The sequence below is a fragment of the Hevea brasiliensis genome, chromosome 3 (genome assembly GCF_030052815.1).
Source record: "Hevea brasiliensis isolate MT/VB/25A 57/8 chromosome 3, ASM3005281v1, whole genome shotgun sequence".
Taxonomy (NCBI): Eukaryota; Viridiplantae; Streptophyta; class Magnoliopsida; order Malpighiales; family Euphorbiaceae; genus Hevea; species Hevea brasiliensis.
Genome location: NC_079495.1, coordinates 104301577 through 104326424, shown reverse-complemented (window position 1 = coordinate 104326424; position 24848 = coordinate 104301577). Strand labels below are relative to the sequence as shown.

The 24848-nt window shown below is 42.6% G+C and overlaps 1 pseudogene; it reads left to right on the top strand.

Annotated features, from left to right (window-relative positions):
* LOC110650722 (dynamin-related protein 4C-like) overlaps positions 1-24848 on the top strand; it is a 36836-nt pseudogene that overhangs the window by 95 nt on the left and 11893 nt on the right.

Sequence of the window (24848 nt, the reverse complement as noted above, 5' to 3'; positions counted from 1 at the left end):
TCTCCCATTTTATAGGTTCCATAACTATAACAATGGAGTTTATAAGTCCTAATGATGAAAACATAATTTGTAACAGATGAAAGTTGAAAGGGTGGACCGTTAAGAAAGAGGAAAAAGGTTGAAACTGTAGGAAAGCAAAGAGTAAAAGAGAATCATCATAAAAACTATAGCATATTTGTAACAGATGACAGTTGAAAGGGTGAGAGGATTTATAATTAACTAGATAACTGTTAAGAAAGAGTAATGAAAGAACTGTTAAGAATGAGAAGTGAAAGATTGAAACAGACGGAAAAAGAAAGTAAAAGAAAAGGATAATAAAACCATAGGAGAGGAATGAGTCACTAAAATGGTGATGGAAAATCTGTTTTCACCATATAAGATGCCATTTGTCAAACAAATAGACTGCCACTTAGCTATATTGTGTTAACTTCTTTTAAAGTTCAGCTTTATAATGTTTATATAGATATAGATAGATAGATATAGATTTTTGTGGTCTGTCTCCCATTTTTTACTAAGCAATGCAACTGCAAGTTAGACACCACAGTTAACAATCCATTTTTGCACAAGAGTACCCCTTGTTATGAGGCTGCAAAACAATCCATCTCCTAAACTAGAGCTTTCTTTAGAGTTCAACGACAACACTATCAGCACAAATGAAGACCATGTTTCGGAGGCCGTAAATGATGCCACTGTTGTGATTGCAGGCAATGGTAAGGGCATGTCTAACACTCCCTTGACATTACTAGTGAAAAAAGAATGGTGTACCAGATCTTACAATGGTTGATCTTCCTGGAATCGCTAGAGTGCCTGTTCATGGCCAACCTGATAACATCCATGAGCAGATAGTAGGAATTATCATGGATTATATAATTCCTGAAGAAAGCATTATACTCAATGTTCTATCTGCTACTATTGATGTTATTACTTGTGAATCTATCAGAATGTCGCAGAAAGTGGATAAGACTGGTGAGAGGACTCTTGCTATGGTCACAAAAGCAGATAAGTCACTAGAAGGGCTATTGGAGAAGGTAACTGTCGCAAGGTGTTTTGCGGTCGCCTGGACGAACACTCACCGAAGTGGGAAAAGTGAGGAGTCGCCACTTTAATTTTGAGGGAAATTAAAGAAAATCATTTGTGAAAGTAAGTTAAAATAAAACCACTTTAAAAATAGAGATTCTAGGTTCGGGGTCCGTAAATGGGTGGGGAAGGTGTTAGGCACCCCGCCTCGTCCCTCAACGAGGGTAAGCAGATTTAACTTCACGTTCTTTATAGTTAGGAGGGTTTGACTGGAAATGTTAATCCTTTTGATAAAAGGAATATTTGATTTTTCACTAATTCGGATTACCCAGATACATAAGTAAATGAGACAACCTTAGTGAGTTGCTATTGCGTATTTGTTTTATTTTAGGGGGATCATCTTACATATTTGTTAAAATTTAATTTGGAAATCGGATAAGAACTCTCCTCCGATCTCTTTAAAATATTTGTTAAAATTTTTAAGTGAGAACCGGATAAGAACTCTCCTCCGATCTCTTTTTAAATATTTGTTAAAATTTTAGAGTGAGAACCGGATAAGAACTCTCCTCCGATCTCCTTTTAAATATTTGTTAAAATCTTAGATTGAGAATCGGATAAGAACTCTCCTCTGATCTTCTTTTAAGTATTTGTTAAAATTTTAAGTGAGAACCGGATAAGAACTCTCCTCCGATCTCCTTTTAAATATTTGTTAAAATTTTAGATTGAGAATCGGATAAGAACTCTCCTCCGATCTCCTTTTTAAATATTTATTAAAATTTTAAGTGAGAATCGGATAAGAACTCTCCTCCGATCTCCTTTTTAAATATTTATTAGAATTTTAGGTTGAGAACCGGATAAGGACTTTTCCGATCTCTCGAAACTTGATTACAGCTACGAAATCCTAGAACTAAGGGTTCTGGCATTTAAAGATGCCGGGGCTCGGAATAAGGTTTCTTTTAACTCATTGGTACCTTGTAACTAGTCAGGAGATACCAAACCGAATTTTCCGACCTTCCTATGTGGTCGCCTTACCAGTACCTTTTGATACCCGATCTATCCCATTTATCTATCTTAAGGTTCGGTTTTACTCTACCTTGTGACATCTTACTCAATTGTCTTTTGCATTATTCTAGTGATTCGGCCTTACTATTTTCCCGACTTATTGTTAAGACCTTTCATTATTTTAAAGAGACCCTTAAGATATAGTTACCTATATTTTATCCGACCACTTATATGCTACTCGGGACTAGAAGACTTACGTTCAAAGATTAATAAAAAGAATGGACTGGTCAACACGGAAGTAAACTCGAGAATGACCTTCTTCGTGTTCTTTAGCGCAATATAAACTTGGAGAAAATTATATATATATAAAGAATAAAGGAAATATGTAAAATAAGAATGAGCACTTAATAAAAAAGCAATATGAGTACTCATCTGTGGGGAGTCGGATCTGTTGAACTAACTATGAGATCACAGAACGTAATGGGGGCCGCGGGCTGGTAACCTGAAGACTAAGGTTCGCCTTGAAATGAAGAATACCTTGTTAAAATGCAGTCCGATCAATATTATAACCAAGTATGAATGAAGTTGAGCTTGAACAACGGAAGTGGGAATAAAGATAACAAAGACAGAAAGTGAGAGTGTCACAGGATAATGAACGAACTGAAAATGGAGAGTTTCAGTGTTCAGAAATCCTTTGCAAGAAAATACTTCAGAAAACTGGTTTCAAAAGTTTTTCTTATGAAAGCTTCAAAAATAGCAGAGTAACAAGCTGAATTAAGTTTCAGAGTCCTTCCGCTATATTCACTATTTTTCCTCCTTTGAACAGTTTTTCATGCAGGTATTTATAGGAACCGGGTGCTCCCTATGGAGGGTCAGGATCTGTTTTGAGGGAGATGGAGGGTTAAGATTTTGAAGGACATGATCTAAGGGCTCGGGAATTAAAGAGAATCAGAACGGACGACTGAGATCCCTTCCGGAGTATTTGTCCTTTTCTCTCTTCTAATCTGACGGCCCAAAATTTCTTGTCAAGAGCGATCTGAGGGCTAGGAGTGAAAAGCGCTGATCTTGTCGTTTTCTTCTTCGATCCGAGGGCTCCGAGCTCGTCCTTACAAGTAAGATCAAAGGTGGAGATTAGGATGTACACCGCCCCGACATACCGGCACATGTCGATGCGGCGATTCTGGGGCATGCGGTGGAGATTTCGTTTGTGACGCTTTAACTACCTCGGCCCTGATTATGATGATAATCAGCAGGAGCCGTCTTATTCTCTTTGCCTTCTGACCTCCCCTCCTTTCCGGTCTTTTCAACGTGATCCTTTTCCGATCTCTCATACCGGTCTCCCTTCTACAGATCTTTACCACACTGGTCTTCCTTTTTTCGGGTTCGGTCCAGTCAAAGCATTTATTTCCCTCAATTCTCGAGGCGTCCGCTTCGTTTTCTGCTTGCAATAAATGCTCAAATTTTCCTATATATACCTTTAACCGGGAAGCCCTACCTTATTTGACTTTCTCCCCTATTCTCCTCATTTTTCCTGTTCTAGCTGCTCCGGCAACAATCCCGGACAAGATGACCGCTTTTAATCATTTTCCGGTTGCCCTCTTTGTTCCTTGCCTGAAAATTTACGATCCCGGTGATCGGAAAATCATGATGACCTTATCTGATGACAGTGAGAGAACTGGACTAATTAACCGATCTGGATCAAGGACCTCGATCGTGCCGTTCTCGAATCGTAAACCCGATATAATCGGGGAACTGATTTCGAGCGATAAGACTGCTAATATTCCCCTCAACACCGGTGACTGCTCTTTGGCATTCATCTGGCTCCTCTCCACACTGGGTGTTCCGATAGCGACTCGATTTCGAGCGGTAACTTTAATGATGACCTCTCTCATTCTCATGAGAGTCATAGTCCCCAAGCCGGTCTCCTGGTCAAACACTTCTTTTGACTCAGCCACGAGACTAGGCTTTGACATAGACCTTTTAGATAGGATGTTCCACCGATCTCTAAAGATCGCCCTTATGATGTAATCAGACCTTTAATGTAATCCAATCTCTAGAGATCGCCCAAATGATGTAATTAGCCCTTTAATGTAATCCGATCTCCAGAGATCGCCCAAATAATGTAATTTGACCTTTTGGAAATAAAATTTATTTTGCCAATTACCACTTTATTATTATTGATTATTTTCCGATCTCTGGTGTGTTTATCCGATCTGGTTTTCAACTGAATAGCTCTTATCCGATCCGCACTTCCAAACATTTGCCTTAATTAGCCGATCTCTAACTAGCCGGTCTCTCCTTATGGAATTTTGGAATATTCGTGAGACGTGTCAGAACAGCTGGCGAGTCCCGCTAACCGATGCACTGCCTGGAACATCGTGAGCATTAAATGCTTGGACGAGTATAAATAGGGGTGGGGGTTAGCCAGTTGCTTCCTTATGTCATTTTCAGTCTCTCGCGAACAACTTCAAAATTCTCTCATTTCCTCAAGTTCTTCCAACACCGATCAGACTCCGGTAAGGGTTTTATCCTTCTTTTAGTTTAAATTTCTTGTTTCCTTTGAAAATGAGCAGCGCCGAGGGTCAGAGAGCGGCAAGCCCCCCTTCCGTTCAGATCTCGTGGTCATCCGATGAGGTAGAGGTGGTCGGACCAAGCGCGCGGCCTGAACTTCCTAGGGTCTCCGTTCCAGCTCGGGGACAACCAGCACCCTCAAGACATGTGCCTTCTTCGGGGAGGGAAAATCTTCCCATGGACGAGCTGCCATCAATCTTGCAAGAAACCGACCTGCAGTCGTTCAGCCAGGAGTACAACATCCGGCCTGATTCGTACGAACTTATCCGGTGTCATGGCGACCTTCGAGCAGATCACTTCTTTGAGAGGGACGATATGATCATGGTGTATGAAGAACAGTTAAAAGCCGGGCTGCGGTTCCCTCTTGACGACTTCTTTAAAGAGGTTTTAAAATATCACCAAGTGTGCATCGCCCAAGTTCACCCGAACTCGTGGCGAATCTTTGTAGCCTTCCGAGGCCTATGCCGAGCTAAGGGGCTCCGACCTACAGCTAAGGTGTTCGCTGAACTGCACAGGCTAACTCGTCGTAAGGACGACGAGTATTGGTTCTTCCAGGCGAAACCCCATTGTGGGCTTTTTACCGACCTACCTTCCTCCTTGAAGAATTGGAAGAACCGCTTCTTCATCTTGAGGAGCAAAATTCCGAACGGTTTTGAGGGCTTCCCTCGGAGCTGGCTGCATCAGGGTCCTTTGCTTACGAAGCACATCGCCCTAAATAGGGAAGAGGGTGCAATGGTGATGGAGTTGAAGGAACAGGCGTCCAGAGAGAAGTTCTCTTGTTTGGATGCAGTGACGGCCGAGCTACACCATTGGACTATGCAGCTGGTCACCGGTCAAGATCGCGGGCTTCAGCTCTCTGATCTCGGCATCGGTATTTTCTATATCTCAGATCTTTGGACCTTAGCGATCTCACTGACCTCTTCTTTGTGCAGGTATGACAAGCGGCGAAGCCTCTAAGGAGAGCCGGAAGCGGAAGAGAGAGATCTCCCGGAAGGTACGGGAGATGAAGCGTTCCGAGCTGCTTCAAACGCCTGGTCATGAGCCCGGGGAAATACAGGAAGGCTCGTCTCAACCTTCTGGGCCTCCGGTCATAGAAGTGGTCCGATCTCCTCCTCGCCGAGAAGAGCCGCCTCCACCTCCTCCAGTCGCTCCGAGTGCGGAAGGGGGTCCTTCCCAACCTCCTGTAAGGTCCCTTTCCCGCGGTGCCCAAGTCTTGATCCACTCACTGGAGAAGAATCGCACGGTTCGAGAAAACCCCGGTTTCGCTAAGGTCTTGGCGTCCTCCATCTGCCTTCGAGAAGATCGGGATAGGCTGTCTCCGGATAACCTTGATGACATCTTGACCAGATCTATGAGCCTGAACGTTTGGTGAACCAGCACATGGTCCGGGAGAAGGCTCATCGCCTGGGTAAGGAAGTCGAGAAGATGGGTCATGAGGTGTCTTCTCTCCGATCCCAACTTTCGTCCGCTCAGGACTACATATCTCAAATTGAGGGACGAATGAAGTTCTATGAGGACAAGCTGGCCGAGCAAGCTCATGTTCTGGCCGAGCGAGATCGTGTTCTCGAGGGAGTTTAGGCGCTCCGAGCTGATGAAGCTGCTCAACTCGCTCATCTTGCTGAGGAGCTCAAGGCGAAAGAAGAAGAAATGGTGACCGGAGTGGCCGGCGCTTATGTGAATGCTCACAGAGATCTCCTGGCTGAGCTCAAGAAGCGTTATCCCGAGGAGGACTTCTCCTGGATGGCCAACCTGGCTCCCGAGGACGAAGGTGAGGATAGCGAAGAGGAGGCTGAAGGTGAGAGAGAAAATAAACAACATGTAATTCAGGCTGGGGGATCCCCCAGCCGAATGACTTGTATAAATTTTGAAATGAAATGAAAGTTCCCCTTTTGTTCAATGATTGATTGTGATCAGAAAGTTTCTAAATTGCGTAAGCACTTGATTGTTTGAACATATTAGAATGACAACTGAAAGTGATTATTGATCTAAGTATAGGAGATCGGAAAACACAATATGCATGAGATCAGTTACGAAACGGGACTTAATTAAAATTAGAAATTTGGCTTTGAACACTTAAGATCGGGATCATCTTTAAATCGAGTCGAAACCTTTTATCATTCTCAAATTTTTAAATGAGAGATCGGTAATAAGACTGGTGGTACGAAGGCCTTATATTGGTTCAATCTTATTTGACAAGAAAGATCGGAAATATAATTAAATGATCAGGGGACTCGAGAATTGGTTTGAGGGATCGGTGAGGCTTTAAATGACCTGGAGACTTGGTATTAATTAAATTCCTTTTGAGGGGAGATCGGAAGTGTGGTCGGTTGGCAAAGGGGATTGTGTTGGGGATCGGCTTCAAATTTTATTAATTTCGGGGGGGATCGGCCAAAATATGGTGTCGACAGTTGCCCCTCTTTACATAATTTCTATTAAAGGGAAAAATTTTCCTGTGTAGGAATTATGTAAAGATTCAGACCCATATTTTGGACGATTTAAAATTTGAAATTTGAAATTAAAGTCCGGAGGCTAAATCCCACTTGGGTCGAAACCTTGAGGTTGGTCACAGGAAATTAAAATGCTAGAAAATTAAAATCAACTTAGATCAAGGAACCAGAGGTTGATAAACAGGAATTTAAAATGCAGGAAGAATAAAATCAACTTAGATCAAGGAACCAGAGGTTGGTAACAGGAAATTTAAATGCAGGAAATTAAAATCAACTTAGATCAAGGAACCAGAGGTTGATGACAGGAAATTAAAATCAACTTAGATCAAGGAACCAGAGGTTGATGACAGGAAATTAAAATGCAGGAAATTAAAATCAACTTAGATCAAGGAACCAGAGGTTGATGACAGGAAATTAAAATGCAGGAAATTAAAATCAACTTAGATCAAGGAACCAGAGGTTGATGGCAGGAAATTTAAATGCAGGAAATTAAAATCAACTTAGTTCAAGGAACCAGAGGTTGATGGCAGGAAATTAAAATGCAGGAAATTAAAATCAACTTAGATCAAGGAACCAGAGGTTGATGGCAGGAAATTAAAATGCAGGAAATTAAAATCAGCTTAGATCAAGGAACCAGAGGTTGATGGCAGGAAATTTAAATGCAGGAAATTAAAATCAGCTTAGATCAAGGAACCAGAGGTTGATGATAGGAAATTTAAATGCAGGAAATTAAAATCAGCTTAGATCAAGGAACCAGGAAATTTAAATGCAGGAAATTAAAATCAGTTTAGATCAAGGAACCAGAGCTTGATGGCAGGAAATTTAAATGCAGGAAATTAAAATCAACTTAGATCAAGGAACCAGAGGTTGATAATAGGAAATTTAAATGCAGGAAATTAAAATCAACTTACAAAGCAAGCCTAATCTCGACACAAGAAGTTCTTCCCCGATGAAGTGTACTTAACAGGATCCCGAAAGCCGATGATTAATGGAGGACAAGTTACAAGACTTGGCCTACGACCTCATTTCTTCGGATGCCCCTTGACTTTCTTCTTATTTTGCGAAAAGCGCCCTTGCGGGTTTTCACTTTCCCTTCGTCCATTTGACTAGAAGCGCCCTTCCAGGTTTTCACCTCTAGTTTTTTTTTTTTTTGCCATTTCCTGCAAATCTCATAGTAAAGTACGTGAGGTTATCAATTTCAAATCCTAATCTTATAGCAAAATTTTAAATGATTAATAGCGCATTAGGTAAAAAGATTAAAGAAGGACAATGTTAAAGAAGGAAAGATAAAAGCAAAGAGATAGGAAAATATGACTTTATTATGGTTTTAGGAAACAAAGGTACAGTGTCAAAGGAGAAGGGTACAAGGACAGATCTCACATATTCCTTGTAGTTAGCTTTGAAGTCTTTTAACTGCCATTATTTCAAGTACTCTGAAGCCTCATGCCACGATGGTTTATTTCTATCCTCGGTTTCATGCCCCGTTCCTTATTTCTCCCTTTTGGTTCTTGGGATGCCCTTTCGGGTTTTCACCCCTAGATTTTTATTATTATTATTATTATTATTATTATTATTATTATTATTATTATTATTATTATAGCTCGCTTTTCAGGACGCCCTTTCGGGTTTTCTTCCTTCACTCATTTTACAGAAAGCGCCATTCGAGGGGGTTTTCACCTTCTTTCACACATTTTGCTAGGAGCGCCCTTTCGGGTTTTCACCCCTACTCTCTTTTTTTTTTTTTTTTTTTTAGGCATAGTATCTCTTGACGGCATCAGTATTCACAGGTCTTGAAAATTCTTCGCCGTCCATGTGGGTCAAGATCAGGGCCCCACCCGAAAATGCCTTTTTAACGACATAGGGTCCCTCGTAGGTTGGTGACCATTTACCCCGGGGATCATTTTGATTCGGGAGAACTTTCTTCAGAACTAGGTCCTCGGGTTGAAATTCGCGAGGGCGAACACTTTTGTCAAATGCCCTGGCCATTCTTCTCTGGTACAACTGTCCATGACATGCTGCTGCTAGCCTCTTCTCATCCAGCAAGTTTAATTGATCCAACCTTGACTGGATCCATTCCGACTCATCAATCCCTGATTCCTTCAGAATCCTTAGGGAAGGAATTTCAACTTCGATAGGTAATACAGCTTCCATCCCGTAGACCAGTGAGTACGGAGTTGCCCCAGTTGATGTTCTTACGGAGGTCCGGTATGCATGAAGAGCGTAAGGGAGCATATCATGCCAATCCCTATAAGTGACCGTCATTTTCCGAATTATTCTTTTGAGATTTTTATTTGCGGCTTCCACCGCTCCATTCATCTGGGGACGGTATGGGGAGGAATTGAGATGTCGAATCTTGTATTGATCACATAACTTCTGGATCTTTGGACCATTCAAGTTCTTGGCATTGTCAGAGACGATTTCATTGGGGAGGCCGTGCCGGCAGATGATATTATTTCTGAGGAATTTGAGAAATGTATTCTGTGTAATGTGAGCATATGATGTCGCTTCGACCCATTTAGAAAAATAGTCGATTGCTACTAGGATAAACCTGTGCCCATTGGATGCCTTAGGGTTGATGGTACCAATCACATCGATGCCCCATGTCGCAAGGTGTTTTGCGGTCGCCTGAACAAACCCTCACCGAAGTGGGAAAGAATGAGGAGTCGCCACTTTAATTTTGAGGGAAATTAAAGAAAACCGTTTATGAAGATAAATTGAAATGAAACCACTTCAAGGCAGAGATTCTAGGTTCGGGGTCCGTAAACGGGTAGAGAAGGTGTTAGGCACCCCACCTCGTCCCTTAATAAGGGTAAGTAGATTTAACTTTGCATTAGTTAGGAGGGCTTGAATGGAAATGTTAATCCTTTTGACCAAAGGAATATTTGATTTTTCACTAAATTTGGATTACCCAGATACATAAGTAAATGAGACAACCTCAGTGAATTGACGTCGCATATCATTTTTGGTTTTGGGATTATTTTGCGTACAGGTTAAAATTTGGTGTGAGAATCGGATAAAAACTCTCCTCCGATCTCTTTTAAATATTTATTAAAATTCTGAGTGGAGATCGGATAAGAACCCTCCTCCGATCTCTTTTGAAGTATTTAAAATTTAGGATTGAGAATCGGATAAGAACTCTCCTCCGATCTCTTTTTAAATGTTTATGGAAATTTTAGATCGAGAAACGGATAAGAACTCTCCTCCGATCTCTTTTAAGTACTTATTAAAATTTTGAGCTGAGAATCGGATAAGAACTCTCCTCCGATCTCTTTTAAATTAACAGGAGCCTGAAAGGGACTTTTTCGATCTCCCGAATTTTAATTTCAGCTATGTCATAAGAGCCTAAAGCTAAGGATTCTGGCATTCAAAGGTGCCGGGGACAAGGCTTCTTTTAACTAATTGATACCTTGTGACTAGACGGGGGATACTAGACTGAATTTACCGACCTCCCATGTGGTCACCTTACCAATACCTATTAATGCCCGATCTATTCTATTTAGTTATCCAAGGTTTGGTTTCATTTTGTCTTATGACGTCTTGCCTAATGACCTATTGAATTTTCCTAGTGATTCGGCTTCACCATTTCCCTGTCTTATTATTTAGACCTTTTATCATTATAAAAGGACTTTTAAGTTGCCGTTACCTACATTTTGTTTAGTTACTTCTACGCTATTCGGGACCAGAACTCCTGTGCTAAGAAGTAATGAAGATTAATCAAAGAATAGACTGATTAACAAAGAAGTAAACTCGAGAATGACTGTCTCCGTGTTTAAAACATAGTATAAACTTGGTGAAAATTACAAACAGAAAAAGAATAAATGAAATACGTGAATAAAGAAGAACATTTGATAAAATAACGATATAGCACTCACCTGTAGGGAGTCGAATCTACTAAACTAACTATGGAATCACAGAATGTAATAGGACTGCAGGTTGATAGCTGGAGGACTAAGGTTCGCCTCGAAATGAAGGATTCTTTGTTAAAATGTAAACAGGTCAAAATAACCAAGCTTGAATGGAGTTGAGCTTGGACAATATGAATGGAAATAGAAGATAACAAAGACAGAAAGTGAGAGTGTCACAGGATAATGAACGGACTGAAAATGAAGAATTTCAGTATTCAAGAATCCCTTTGCAAGAAAACACTTCAGAAAACTAGTTTCCAAAGTTTTCTTATGAAATCTAAAATAGCAGTAACGAATCGAATTAAGTTTGAGTTCTTCCACTATGGTCACCGCTTTTTTCTATTTTTTTCGCCGCCCTTGAGCAGTTTTCATGCAGGTATTTATAGGAACCGGGTGGTTCCCCTGAAGGGTCAGGATCTATCTTGGGGGAGATGGAGGGTTAGGATTTCAAAGGACATGATCAGATGCTTAAGAATTAAAGCGAATCAAAATGAACGGCCGAGATCATGCTCAGGATACCTGTCTTTTTCTTCTTCTGATCTGACGGTCCAAAACTTTATTGACCTGGGTGATCCGAGGGCTGGGAATAAAAGGCGCCGGTCTTGTCGTCTTCCTCTTTGATCCAAAGGCTCCAGACTCGTCCTTGCAAGTGAGACCAACGGTGGAGATTGGGATGTATAGGACTGTCATGACATACTCTGGCACCTGTCAGCATTGTGGGCGATTCTCAGGCGTGCGGTGGAGATTTCGTCTGCGATGCTTTAACTACCTTGGCTCTGATTCTGACGACGGTTATTGGGATTTGTCTTATTCTCTTTGCCTTTCTATCTTCCCTCTTTCTGATCTCCTTTACACACTCCTTTTTCGATCTCTCATGCTGGTCTCCCATCTTCCGATCTCTATTATTCCGATCCTTTCCTTACTCGGTCAGTGGTAAAGCATTAATTTCCCTCGATTCCCAAGCGCCCGCTTGCTTTATGCAATAAATGTCTGGTTTCTCCCTATATATACCCCTGACGAAAGAGACTTCCCTTCATCCGATTTTCCTATCCTTCTTACTTTCTAGCTCTTAGCTGCTCTGGCAAAAGTTCCGGCCATGATTGTGGCTGTTGATCCTATTCCGATGGACTTTTTTGTTCCTCGACTGAAAATTTACGATCCCGGTGATCGAATAATACCAATAACCTTATCTGATGATGATGGGAGAACCGAATCGATTAACCGATCTGGATTGCTGACCTTGACTGTGCCGATCTCGAGTCGTTCCACCGGCATAATCGGTGAACCGATTTTGGCCGAAATTGTCGATGTTTCGCCACTTTGACGGTTGCTCTTCCAAGTTTATTCGGCTTCTCACCACATTGGGTATTAACAACTCCTCCACATTGGGTTGGGTGTGAAGCGCCTCGGTTTACGTGGTGACACCCCTTTGGATAAATGATGTATTTTGTTTTAAATGATGTAATCCAATTTTAGTGTAATCCGATCCCTAGAGATCGCCCAAATGATGTAATCTGATCTTTTGAAAATAAAGACTTTATTTTGTTGATTATCATCTTATTATTATTGCATTGATTATTTTCCGATCTCTAATGTGATTATTCGATCTGGTTCTTTACCTGAATGACACTTATCCGATCCGTAATTCGAAACACCTGGATCTGCCGCTCTATAATTAACCGATCTTGGGAATATGCGTGAGACGTGTCAGAACAGCTGGCGAGTCCCGCTAACCGATGCAGTGCCTGGAACATCGTGAGCATTAAATGCTCGGACGAGTATAAATAGCGGCTTGGTTAGCCAGTTGCTCTCTTATTCCATTTTCAGTCTCTCGCGAACAACCCCAAAATCCTCTCGTTTTCTCAAGTTCTTCCGACGCCGATCAGATTCCGGTAAGGGCTTTGATCTTTCTTTTAGTTTAAATTCTTTATTTCCTTTGAAAATGAGCGGCGCCGAGGGTCAGAGAGCGACGAGCCCTCCTTCCATTCAGTTCTCGTGGTCGTCTGATGAAGTAGAGGTGGTCGGGCCAAGCGCACGACCAGAACCTCCTAGGGTCTCCGTTCCAGCTCGGGGGCGGACCGCACCATCGAGGCTTGTACCTTCTTCAGGGAGGGAGAATCTTCCTATGGACGAGCTGCCATCAATCTTGCAAGAAACCGATCTGCAATCGTTCAGCCAGGAGTACAATATTCGTCCTGGTTCGTACGAACTTATCCGGTGTCACGGCGATCACCGAGCTGATCACTTCTTTGAAGAGAATGACATGGTTATGGTATACGAGGAATAGTTAAAGGCTGGTCTTCGATTCCCTCTGGACGACTTCTTCAAAGAGGTCCTAAAATATCACCGAGTATGCATTGCCCAAGTTCACCCTAACTCGTGGCGGATCTTAGTAGCCTTCCGAGGCCTGTGCCGAGCTATGGGAATCAGTCCTACGGCTAAGGTGTTCGCCGAATCAAGACAGCTAACTCACGAAAGGACGACGAGCACTGGTTCTTTCAGGCGAAGCCTCATTGTGGGCTCTTTACCGATCTGCCCTCCTCCCTTAAGAATTGGAAGAACCGCTTCTTCATTCTGAGGAGCAAAAATCCGAACTGCTTTGAGGGCTTCCCCCGTAGCTGGTGGCACCAGGGGCCCTTGATTCCGAAGCGTATTACCCTGAACAAGGAGGAAGGCCTAATAGTGATGGAACTGAAGAATCAGGCGGCCACTCAAAAGTTCTCCTGTTTAGATGCGGTGACTGCCGAGCTGCATCATTGGACTATACAGCTGATCACCGGCCAAGATCGCGAGCTTCCGCTCTCTGACCTCGGCATCGGTACTTTCTACATCTCAGATCTCAGGACCTTAGCGATCTCACTGACCTCTTCTTTGTGCAGGTATGGCGGGTGGTGAGGGTTCCAAGAAGCGGAAGAAAGAAAGAGAGATTTCCCGGAAGGTAAAAGAGATGAAGCGTTCGGAACTGCTTCAAACACCCGGCCATGAACCTGGGGAGATACAAAGAGGCCCGACCTTCGGGACCGCCGATCTCAGAAGCTGTCCGATCTCCTCCTCGCGAGAAGAGCCGCCTCCACTTCCTCCGGTTGCTCCAAGCACGTAAGGGGTCCTTTTCAACCTTCGCGAGGCCCTCCTCGTGGCGCTCAAGTGCCGATCGCTTCCACGGAGAAGAACCTGACTGTTCGGGAGAACCTGTGTTTTGCCAAAGTCTTGGGGTCTTCCATCCGCCTCGGGAGGATCGGACCGATCGTCTCGGACAATCTTGACAACATCGACTCGATCCATGAGTTCAATGTAGAGTGCACGTGAACCAGACATAGTCCAGGAAAAGGCCCACCGCCTGGGTAAGGAGGTCGAGAAGAAGAGTCAAGAAGTGGCATCCCTCCGATCCCAACTCTCATCCGCTCAGGATTACATATCTCAAATTGAGGGGCGTATGAAGTACTATGAGGATAAGCTGGCCAAACAGGCTCATGTTCTGGCTGAAAGGGATCATGCTCTTGGAGAAGTCCAGCGCCGGCCAACGGTCGCTCAGTCGCTCACCCATCTTGAGGAGCTTAAGGCAAAAGATGAAGAGATAGTGACAGGAATAGCCGGTGCTTATGTGAATGCTCACAAGGATCTCTTGGCCAAGCTCTAGAAGCGTTACCCAGAGGAGGACTTCTCTTGGATGGCTGACCTGGCTCCCGGAGGCGAGGGTGAGGATAGTGAGGAGGATTTTGAGGGTGAGGGAGAAGACGGACAAAATATAGATCAGGCTGGGGGTGATCCTCCAGCTGAATAACTTGTACAAATTTTTGAAATGAAATGAAATGGAATGCCTCTTTTGTTCGATGAATGGTTGTGATCGGAAAATTTCTAAATTATTAAACACATGATTGTTTGAGTATCTTGAAATAACTGAAAGTGATTATCAACCCAAGTGTGAGAGATCGAAAAACACAATGAGCATAAGATCGGTAGAGAACCAACGCTAAACGGAACTTGATTAAAATTAGAAATTTAGCTTGAACATTTAAGATCGGAATCATCCTTAAACCGGAACGGAACCTTTGATTATTCTTAAACTTTTGAAAGGGAGATCGGCAATAAAACTGGTAAGAAAAGATCTAGTGTCAGTTCATTTCATTTGTCAACAGAGATCAGGAATATACTTGACTGGTCCGGAGATTCGACAATGGGTTTGAGAGATCGGTGAGTGATTTAATAGTCAAAGGGATACTTGGTATTGGGGATCTGTTTCAAAGTTTATTGATTCTGGGGATCGGTTTCAAGGTTTATTGATTCTGGGGATTGGCCAAAATATGGTGTCAACACCCCACATTGCGAAAGGCCATGGTGAAACGAGATTGAACAATTGGTGAGGCGGAACATTTATCGGATCCGCGTAGATTTGACACTTATGGCACTTTCGGAAATACTCGATGCAGTCCTTTTCCATGGTGGTCCAAAAATATCCCCGTCTCATGATTTGCTTAGCCATCATATGCCCATTAGCATGGGTTGCACAATTTCTTTCATGAGTCTCGAAAAGGATTTTCTTCGCCTCTTTTGCATCCACACATCTCAACAATTCGCCGTTGGAGCTCCTTTTGTATAGGATTTCTCCACTGGGGAAGTATCCCAATGCTAATCTCCGAATCATCCTCCTTTCATTTTTGCTCGCCCCAGAGGGGAATTCTCTGGTTCTGATGTAGAGCAAGATGTCATGGTACCAAGGTTTACCATCAGGTTCTTCTTCGATCATAAAGCAGTAAGCCGGCTCACTTCTTACTTTAATCTTCAATACTTGAGTTGTTTGCCCTTCTTCCATTTGAGCCATAACAGCCAAGGTGGCTAAGGCGTCTGCAAATTGATTCTTGTCTCGACTAAGGTGAGTGAAAGAGATTTCCTCGAATTTCTTAGTCAGCTTTAGTAAGTACTTCTGATATGGGATTAGTTTTGGATCTTTAGTTTGCCATTCTCCCTTGACTTGATAAATGATCAGGGCTGAGTCTCCATATACCTCCAGCTTCCTGACTTTCATTTCGATGGCCGCTTGTAATCCCATTACACAAGCTTCATATTCTGCGACGTTGTTGGTGCAGTCAAATCTCAACTTGATAGCCATCGGAAAGTGTTTCCCATCCGGGGATACCAATACAGCTCCGATTCCATTACAGACAAATTGACAGCTCCGTCGAAATACATTTCCCAAACATCAGCTGGCTCTCCGCAGTCTACTTTATTAATATGCTCATCGGGGAACTCAAAATCTAGAGCTTCATAATCCTGGATAGGGTTTTCTGCTAAGAGATCAGCGATCACGCTACCTTTCACTGCTTTCCGGGTCATATAGACAATGTCATACTGGGAGAGTATAACCTGCCATTTGGCTATCCTTCCTGGCACGAATGGGCTTTCGAATACATACTTGATGGGATCCATTCTGGAAATGAGCCATGTCTTGTGATTCAACATGTAGTGCTTAAGGCGATTCGCTGCCCAAGCTAGTGCACAGCAAGTTTTCTCTAGGAAAGAGTACCTTGACTCACAATCATTGAACTTTTGGTCAGGTAATAAATAGCTCTTTCGTTCTGACCGGTATCATCGTGTTGCCCCAAAACACATCCCATTGAGTTTTGTTGGACTGTCATATACAGAATCAGAGGCCTTCCAGCCACTGGTGGAACCAACACTGGTGGGTTTGACAGGTAATGCTTGATTTTCTCGAAAGCCTCTTGGCAAACTAAATCCCATTGAGTGGTGTTGTTCTTTCGGAGTAGTCTAAAAATAGGCTCAGCTTTGGCGGTGAGATTGGAGATAAACCTTGATATGTAGTTCAATTTCCCCAAGAAACTGCATACCTCCCTTTCTGTTTTTGGGGATGGCATCTCTTGAATGGCTCAGACTTTATCAGGATCAACTTCTATTCCCTTCTCGCTCACTATGAATCCCAACAACTTCCCAGATCTAGCTCCGAATATGCACTTGGCAGGGTTCAGTTTCAGCTGATATTTCCTGAGTCTCTCGAATACTTTCCTCATCACTTGCACATGGCTCTCCTCTCCTCGGGATTTGATGATCATATCATCCACGTACACCTCCACTTCCTTATGCATCATATCATGGAATAATGTGACCATGGCACGTTGGTAGGTGGCTCCAACATTCTTTAATTCGAAAGGCATGACGCGATAGCAAAATACCCCCCATTGAGTGATAAAAGCAGTTTTCTCCTTGTCTTCCTCGTCCATTGGGATTTGATTGTATCCCGATGCCCCATCGATACATGAACACCTGCCCAATCCCGCAGCATTGTCTACTAACACATCAATGTGAGGGAGGGGGAAATCATCTTTTAAGCTCGCCTTATTAAGATCCCGGTAGTCAACGCACACCCTAACTCTCCCGTCTTTCTTCATTACCGGGACAACGTTAGCTATCCATTGGGGATATTTGACTACTTCCAGGAACCCAGCATCATACTGTTTCTTGACCTCATCCCTAACTTTGAGCAGCGTGTCCGGATTCATTCTTCTTAACTTTTGCTTCACCGGGATTGTCCCCGGAATTAGGGGAATTCTGTGCGTCACTATCTGGGGGTCCAAACCAACCATATCGTCATAGCTCCAGGAGAATACGTCCAGGAATTCTTTGAGCAAACTGATCATATCTCCCAATTCCTCACTCTCCACAACCTTAAGTTCCCTTTTCACTTCTTTCGTACCTAAGTTTATGGTGCGCGTTTCGTCTCCACAAGGCACTAGGGAAGGTTCATCCCTTTCATCCCTTTCTTCTGTGAGCTCTACCTCAGAATCACTTGAAATAATGGCAGTTATGGGGATTTCAAAATTAACCAGAGGAATTTTTGAGTCTATTGAATTATTAGGTCTTAATTGATGAATGGTCTCAAAATTAAGTACAGGGACGTCCTCTGCTGTCCAGTTGTCCAGTTCATGCCCCTCAGCCATTGGCGAGACCAGAGCCTCATACAAGGAATCCAAGTGGATGACATCGATGGATGGTTCTAGAGGAGATTCTTTGCTTTCATCCCCAGGTTCTATCATATTCACGCCATTGCCTGTACCATGAGTGGGCAATGGGTTTGACGTAACATTGGGGAGGGGACCGTTTCCCTCAATCTTTAACCACCCGTTCCGGATTAAAGCGTGCACTCTCCCTCTGAGTGCTCCGCAGTTGTCAGTTGAATGCCCTTGTGCCCCTCCATGATATTCACAACGGGCAGTGGCATCATACCACCTAGGGTATGGTGGCTGAATTGGGTCTAGGGGCACTGGTACTATCTGGTTTATACCGACGAGGTATCAGTATATTTCACTGAGTGGGAGGGGAAGGGGTGGATCAGGATTTCTTGGTGGTCTGGGGTTATTTTGAGGTGGTCTGGGTTGGGTAGGTGGAGGAGGAGGTTTAGGCTGGTAATTTGTAGGTGGTGGGTATTGTGGGCGCGGGTGTGGATAATTTGGGAAAGGAGGTGGAATGTTTGCAATGGTTTGGCCGTGAGGGGGAGGATATGGCCGATAGTTATTTTGGGGAAGGGGGGAATAATTATTCTGACGGGTGATGGAATGCACATCACCCTCCTTCTTCTTGCCAAAACTGGCAGTCTTCTTCACAAGGTTCTCGGCCAACTCCTGTAGTCGTCCCATCCTTAAGTTGGCCTCAATTCTCTCACCCGCTTGGATGATATCCGAGAAGCTGTTGGAGGTATTCCCAATCATCAGATTGAAATAAGGAGCCTTCAATGTTTCGATGAACATGGAGCATAGTTCATTGTCGGTTACTAGAGGATATACTTCTGCAGCCTTCTCCCTCCATCTTTGGGCATATTCCTTGAAGCTTTCCCTCTCTCTTTGCACCAGGTTTTGAAGGTCTCTCCTCGTGGGGGCCACATCACAGTTAAATTTGTAATGTTTCAAGAATGCATCAGCTAAATCCTTCCAGGAGCGCAGTTTGCTCCTATCCAACTGTATACACCATCTCAGGGTTGCTCCAGAGAGGCTCTCGTGAAAGAAGTAGACGAGAAGTCTGTCATCTTCTGTCAAGGCAGACATTTTGGCGATGTAGGTTGCCAGGTGAATGCGGGGGTCTGAGTTCCCGGTGTACTTGTCGACATACAGGACTTTGAATTTGGGTGGCACCACCACATCTGGCACCAATCTCAGTGACGCCACATCGACTGAACCATACATGTTCAGCCCCTCTATTGCTCTCAATCTTTCCTCTAGAGTAGACAGCTTCTCGTTTTCCCTGGTCTTACTTTCTCCTCCTACTGCATGAAATGCTTCCCTAGTTGGGAGGTGAGGAGCGGAGTGAACTGGAGGAATTAGCATTGAAGGGTATGGGTCGGCATTTGAGACGACTGGGTAATGGGAAAAAGATAGGTCATTAATTATGGTGGCCGGGATGACAGTGATTGTCGGATCCAGGATAGGTGACTGAAAGGTGAAGGAGGTTGAAGCCTGATGAGGATCCATTGTCGTAGGTGGTGGAGAAGGTAGTGGTAGGTTAGGTTCTGAAGTGAGTTTATTTTGGGACATTTCCCTCATTAGTCTCATGAGTTCTGAGACCTGGTCTTTCAGCTCAGATACTTGCCCTTGTAAGTTCTGTACTTGTTCCTGATCTTCCATTATCTTCTTTGTTCGGGATCTTGTTAAGTACACTTGCTTGGGTTGAACCGTGTGCTTGGTCAGACTTGCCTTGTTTGAAGCAATGTTGATTTTCTGTGGGGAGATAAATAAAAGCTTTTAGTGAATTTTGAATTTCGTAAAAAAACTAAAGGTCCTGGTTCGGACAAAGGATACAGTGGCATTTGGGAGCCAAAATGAAATCTGCAGAAGGATGGTTGCATCAATTTTATCATGGCATCATTCGATAGTCTGACTGTGAATGACTGGATTGAATGCGCGTTTATGATACCTGTTCATATGGCATATCCAATTTTTCGCATAACCCTAGCGAGGGGGTTCCTATGAGAGTTATACTATTCATTCACAATTTTAATAAACAATGGCCCAAAAAGTTTTCCATTAACTGAATATTTATACACAGCATTCTTTACATCGGCCTAGGCTCAGGGAGGCTCTTTATAATGAGATGACATTTTCTGAGATACTCGTATAACCTTTCTTCTTGTTTGGCAGGGTCGAATGCTTTCAGAGCATACTCGGATTCAGGAAGGAGTTCTTGTTTTCCCTGTGCTATTGTTCTCTCCAGCTGGTCAACATTCTCTTTCAGCTCTTGATAGAGAGCAGCTCGTCTTTCTTTCTCCTTCCTTTCCTTAGCACATTCTTTTAGAATATCGTTGATGAGTAATGCCTGTTCCTTCAATTCAAGCTTCTTCTTTTTGTTCTCTTGTTTATACTCTTCTACGAGTATCTCTTGGTATTTCATTTTTTCCTGAAGCTTATTATTCTGCACTTCTACTTCCCTTACCATAGCTTGGAGAGAGCCTTTTTCCTCTTCCCGCCGTGCCTCCTGCTCTTCGAAGCTCATCTTTTCGGCCCTTGCCTCTTCCCTGAGTCTTGTCACTTTTCTTTTAAGGTTCCGCTATTGGTCCTCTAACTGCTTTATTTGTTCTTGCAGTTGCGAATTTTCGGTGTTTTCCTTCTGTAGTGAGTCAGTCAAGTGATTATTAGCTTCTTCTGATAGGATGTTTCGGCGAGGGTTACTGTCTTCGAATTCTGCAGTTAAGTGTTCTTGGTCCCTGTCAGCCCTCCATTTAAGATAATCGCCCGTGGCACTCGGACCTTTAGGCGACCTCTCCATCAGAGTGATGTTTTTCCAAGATTTGCGAGCTATTTTTAACCCCTCCTCTTCCTTGAGCTCATGGTAGAAATGACCTTGGTGGTATTCTTCAATGTTGATTCTGAATTGTGTTGAGCCAAACTGTCTCATTACTAATGCCAGAGTGTAACTTGTGTATCCAGTCACTCCGATTAGGGATACCGATTGATTACCCCCCGTGCCGACCAAAATGGATTGACCTGACGTCCACAACTTCCTCCAGCAGTAGTCATGGCTATTGAAGCTCAAAATCCGTTCTTGCCACTGTGGCTCATCCTTCGGGCTGATTACCAATCGGGTCATTTTCTCGATGAGAGGCTGGTCAAGATACCAAGTTAATCCCTTCGTCTCCACAGGACACATATGACTAATGACCCAGAGGTGCAACAACTGAGAACAACACTTAATGGACCCCTTGCCTTGCTGTCTGCAGTAAGTGAGGGTTAAGAAAGTCTCGGCAAGTATTGCTGGTACTGGATTGACTTTCTGTTTCTTTACTGCCCAGAACATTTCCACAACACTACAGGTTATGATTCCGGAAGTTCCAGGGAACAAGATTAAGCCGTAAATTGCTAAAGCCAGCACCAATGAAGCTTGATCCCACGATTGATCTTGGATGCATTGATCCAACCCTTTCTTGAGGTAAGTCCAATACCATCCATGCGTGTTTCCTTTTACGGTTTCTCTCGCCTTTGCTTCTTCTGGTGGGATTCCCAGCATATGTGCGAGCCGTTTCTAGGTCTGCCTATGTTCGAGGTGTAGGTAAATCCGATTCTGCGCCTCATAAGGAATTTCTAGCAATGCTTGATATTCTTCCATAGTGGGAGCAGTATCGATGTCGTTAAAAGAGAACACTCCAAACTTAGGGTTCCAAACTGGCAACATGGCCTTTAGTGCCGGGACCTGGACCTTAACTCGCATCAAGGTTGCAATCCTCTAGTATTTCTTCTCAAATTGTGCTTTGACCTGATCGGGAAATGACTTCCAACCATCGGCCAGACCCTCGAGACTGTTCATCCTGACTTCAATCTTGTTCAGGTCCAATGGAGGTAATGAGCTAATATCCCTTTGTGGGGGCACTGAGCTATGAGATGATTCGGGCCATGGTTTAGCATTCTGTTCTGATTTAAGAACTTCTTCTGCCGACTGACTCGAGGATGCCATGTTAAAAATGATGCTTATCCTTTTACAGACCTTATTTCGGTGACGCTTGCAGGAAAACTTGTTAGCAGGATAAATTCAGGTAATCTTGAATTATACTATTGGCAGAGTTACACCTGCACATTTATCAAAGTAGGAAAATGCGTAGGTTGTCTTAACAGTTTGATTCAAGATTACCCTTAAAAATAAGAACAAAATAAAATAAACAGAATAGGGTAAGAGTAAGTATGCCCCTTTTGTCTTAAAGTAAAGGAAAGTCCTAATACCGGCTGGGTGCTACCTAATCGGATAGTTCTATCTTACAAGGTAGCTTGCTACAGCTTTCAGCTATCGTGATAGTTTAGCTTAAGGTCTAATTTTCTAAAAGCCACAGGTTCCCAAATCGCGCCTACTGTAAACAGTAGAGCCCCATTCTATCCCCCACGATACTGTCGGGAAAATTCCACGGGTATCACGGTGAATAGAACGAGTTTCAATTTGAGCAGAAGCCTTCACGGATACTAACGGGGTAAAACCCACGGGTACCGCTACATGACTCCCTCCTACTTTCCTAAAAGGGTAAGAAAGCTCGGGTATAGGGCTGAAGTGTGTGAGGACATCGTGTGAGTGTTCAGTGTGTGAAGGGACACCTTTACCTCTTCCCAATTCAGGGGGATTTTATTTTTCCCTTTTTTTTAAAATGTAGAGCATTGTGGAAAAAAAAAAACAAGACAGGCAAAATGGTTAGCAGGAATAACAATAATTAACGTATATAATTTTTTTTTTTTTGTGGGTGAGCCCACCTAACTATGATTTGATCGCAACATTAAACCTACTTTTGGACCTCTAGACCGGGGTTAAGTTTTAATCTCCCCAATGGAGTCGCCAAGCTGTCGCAAGGTGTTTTGCGGTCGCCTGGACGAACACTTACCGAAGTGGGAAAAGTGAGGAGTCGCCACTTTAATTTTGAGGGAAATTAAAGAAAACCATTTGTGAAAGTAAGTTAAAATAAAACCACTTCAAAAACAGAGATTCTAGGTTCGGGGTCCGTAAACGGGTGGGGAAGGTGTTAGGCACCCCACCTCGTCCCTCAACGAGGGTAAGCAGATTTAACTTCACGTTCTTTATAGTTAGGAGGGTTTGACTGGAAATGTTAATCCTTTTGATAAAAGGAATATTTGATTTTTCACTAATCTGGATTACCCAAATACATAAGTAAATGAGACAACCTTAGTGAGTTGCTATTGCGTATTTGTTTTATTTTAGGGGGATCATCTTACGTATTTGTTAAAATTTAATTTGGAAATCGGATAAGAACTCTCCTCCGATCTCTTTAAAATATTTGTTAAAATTTTTAAGTGAGAACCGGATAAGAACTCTCCTCCGATCTCTTTTTAAATATTTGTTAAAATTTTAAAGTGAGAACCGGATAAGAACTCTCCTCCAATCTCCTTTTAAATATTTGTTAAAATCTTAGATTGAGAATTGGATAAGAACTCTCATCCGATCTTCTTCTAAGTATATGTTAAAATTTTAAGTGAGAACCGGATAAGAATTCTCCTCCGATCTCCTTTTAAATATTTGTTAAAATTTTAGATTGAGAATCGGATAAGAACTCTCCTCCGATCTCCTTTTTAAATATTTATTAAAATTTTAAGTGAGAATCGGATAAGAACTCTCCTTCGATCTCCTTTTTAAATATTTATTAAAATTTTAAGTGAGAATCGGATAAGAACTCTCCTCCGATCTCCTTTTTAAATATTTATTAGAATTTTAGGTTGAGAACCGGATAAGGACTTTTCTGATCTCTCGAAACTTGATTACAGCTACGAAATCCTAGAACTAAGGGTTCTGGCATTTAAAGATGCCGGGGCTCGGAATAAGGCTTCTTTTAACTCATTGGTACCTTGTAACTAGTCAGGAGACCAAACCGAATTTTCCGACCTTCCTATGTGGTCGCCTTACCAGTACCTTTTGATACCCGATTTATCCCATTTATCTATCTTAAGGTTCGGTTTTACTCTACCTTGTGACGTCTTACTCAATTGTCTTTTGCATTATTCTAGTGATTCGGCCTTACTATTTTCCCGACTTATTGTTCAGACCTTTCATTATTTTAAAGAGACCCTTAAGATACAGTTACCTACATTTTATCCGACCACTTATATGCTACTCGGGACTAGAAGACTTACGTTCAAAGATTAACAAAAAGAATGGACTGGTCAACACGGAAGTAAACTCGAGAATGACCTTCTTCGTGTTCTTTAGCGCAATATAAACTTGGAGAAAATTATATATATATATATATATATATATATATATATATATATATATATATATATATATATAAAGAATAAAGGAAATACGTAAAATAAGAACGAGCACTTAATAAAAAAGCAATATGAGTACTCACCTGTGGGGAGTCGGATCTGTTGAACTAACTATGAGATCACAGAACGTAATGGGGGCCGCGGGCTGGTAACCTGAAGACTAAGGTTCGCCTTGAAATGAAGAATACCTTGTTAAAATGCAGTCCGATTAATATTATAACTAAGTATGAATGAAGTTGAGCTTGAACAACGGAAGTGGGAATAAAGATAACAAAGACAGAAAGTGAGAGTGTCACAGGATAATGAATGAACTGAAAATGGAGAGTTTCAGTGTTCAGAAATCCTTTGCAAGAAAATACTTCAGAAAACTGGTTTCAAAAGTTTTTCTTATGAAAGCTTCAAAAATAGCAGAGTAACGAGCTGAATTAAGTTTCAGAGTCCTTCCGCTATATTCACTATTTTTCCTCCTTTGAACAGTTTTTCATGCAGGTATTTATAGGAATTGGGTGCTCCCCATGGAGGGTCAGGATCTGTTTTGAGGGAGATGGAGGGTTAAGATTTTGAAGGACATGATCTAAGGGCTCGGGAATTAAAGAGAATCAGAACGGACGACTGAGATCCCTTCCGGAGTATTTGTCCTTTTCTCTCTTCTA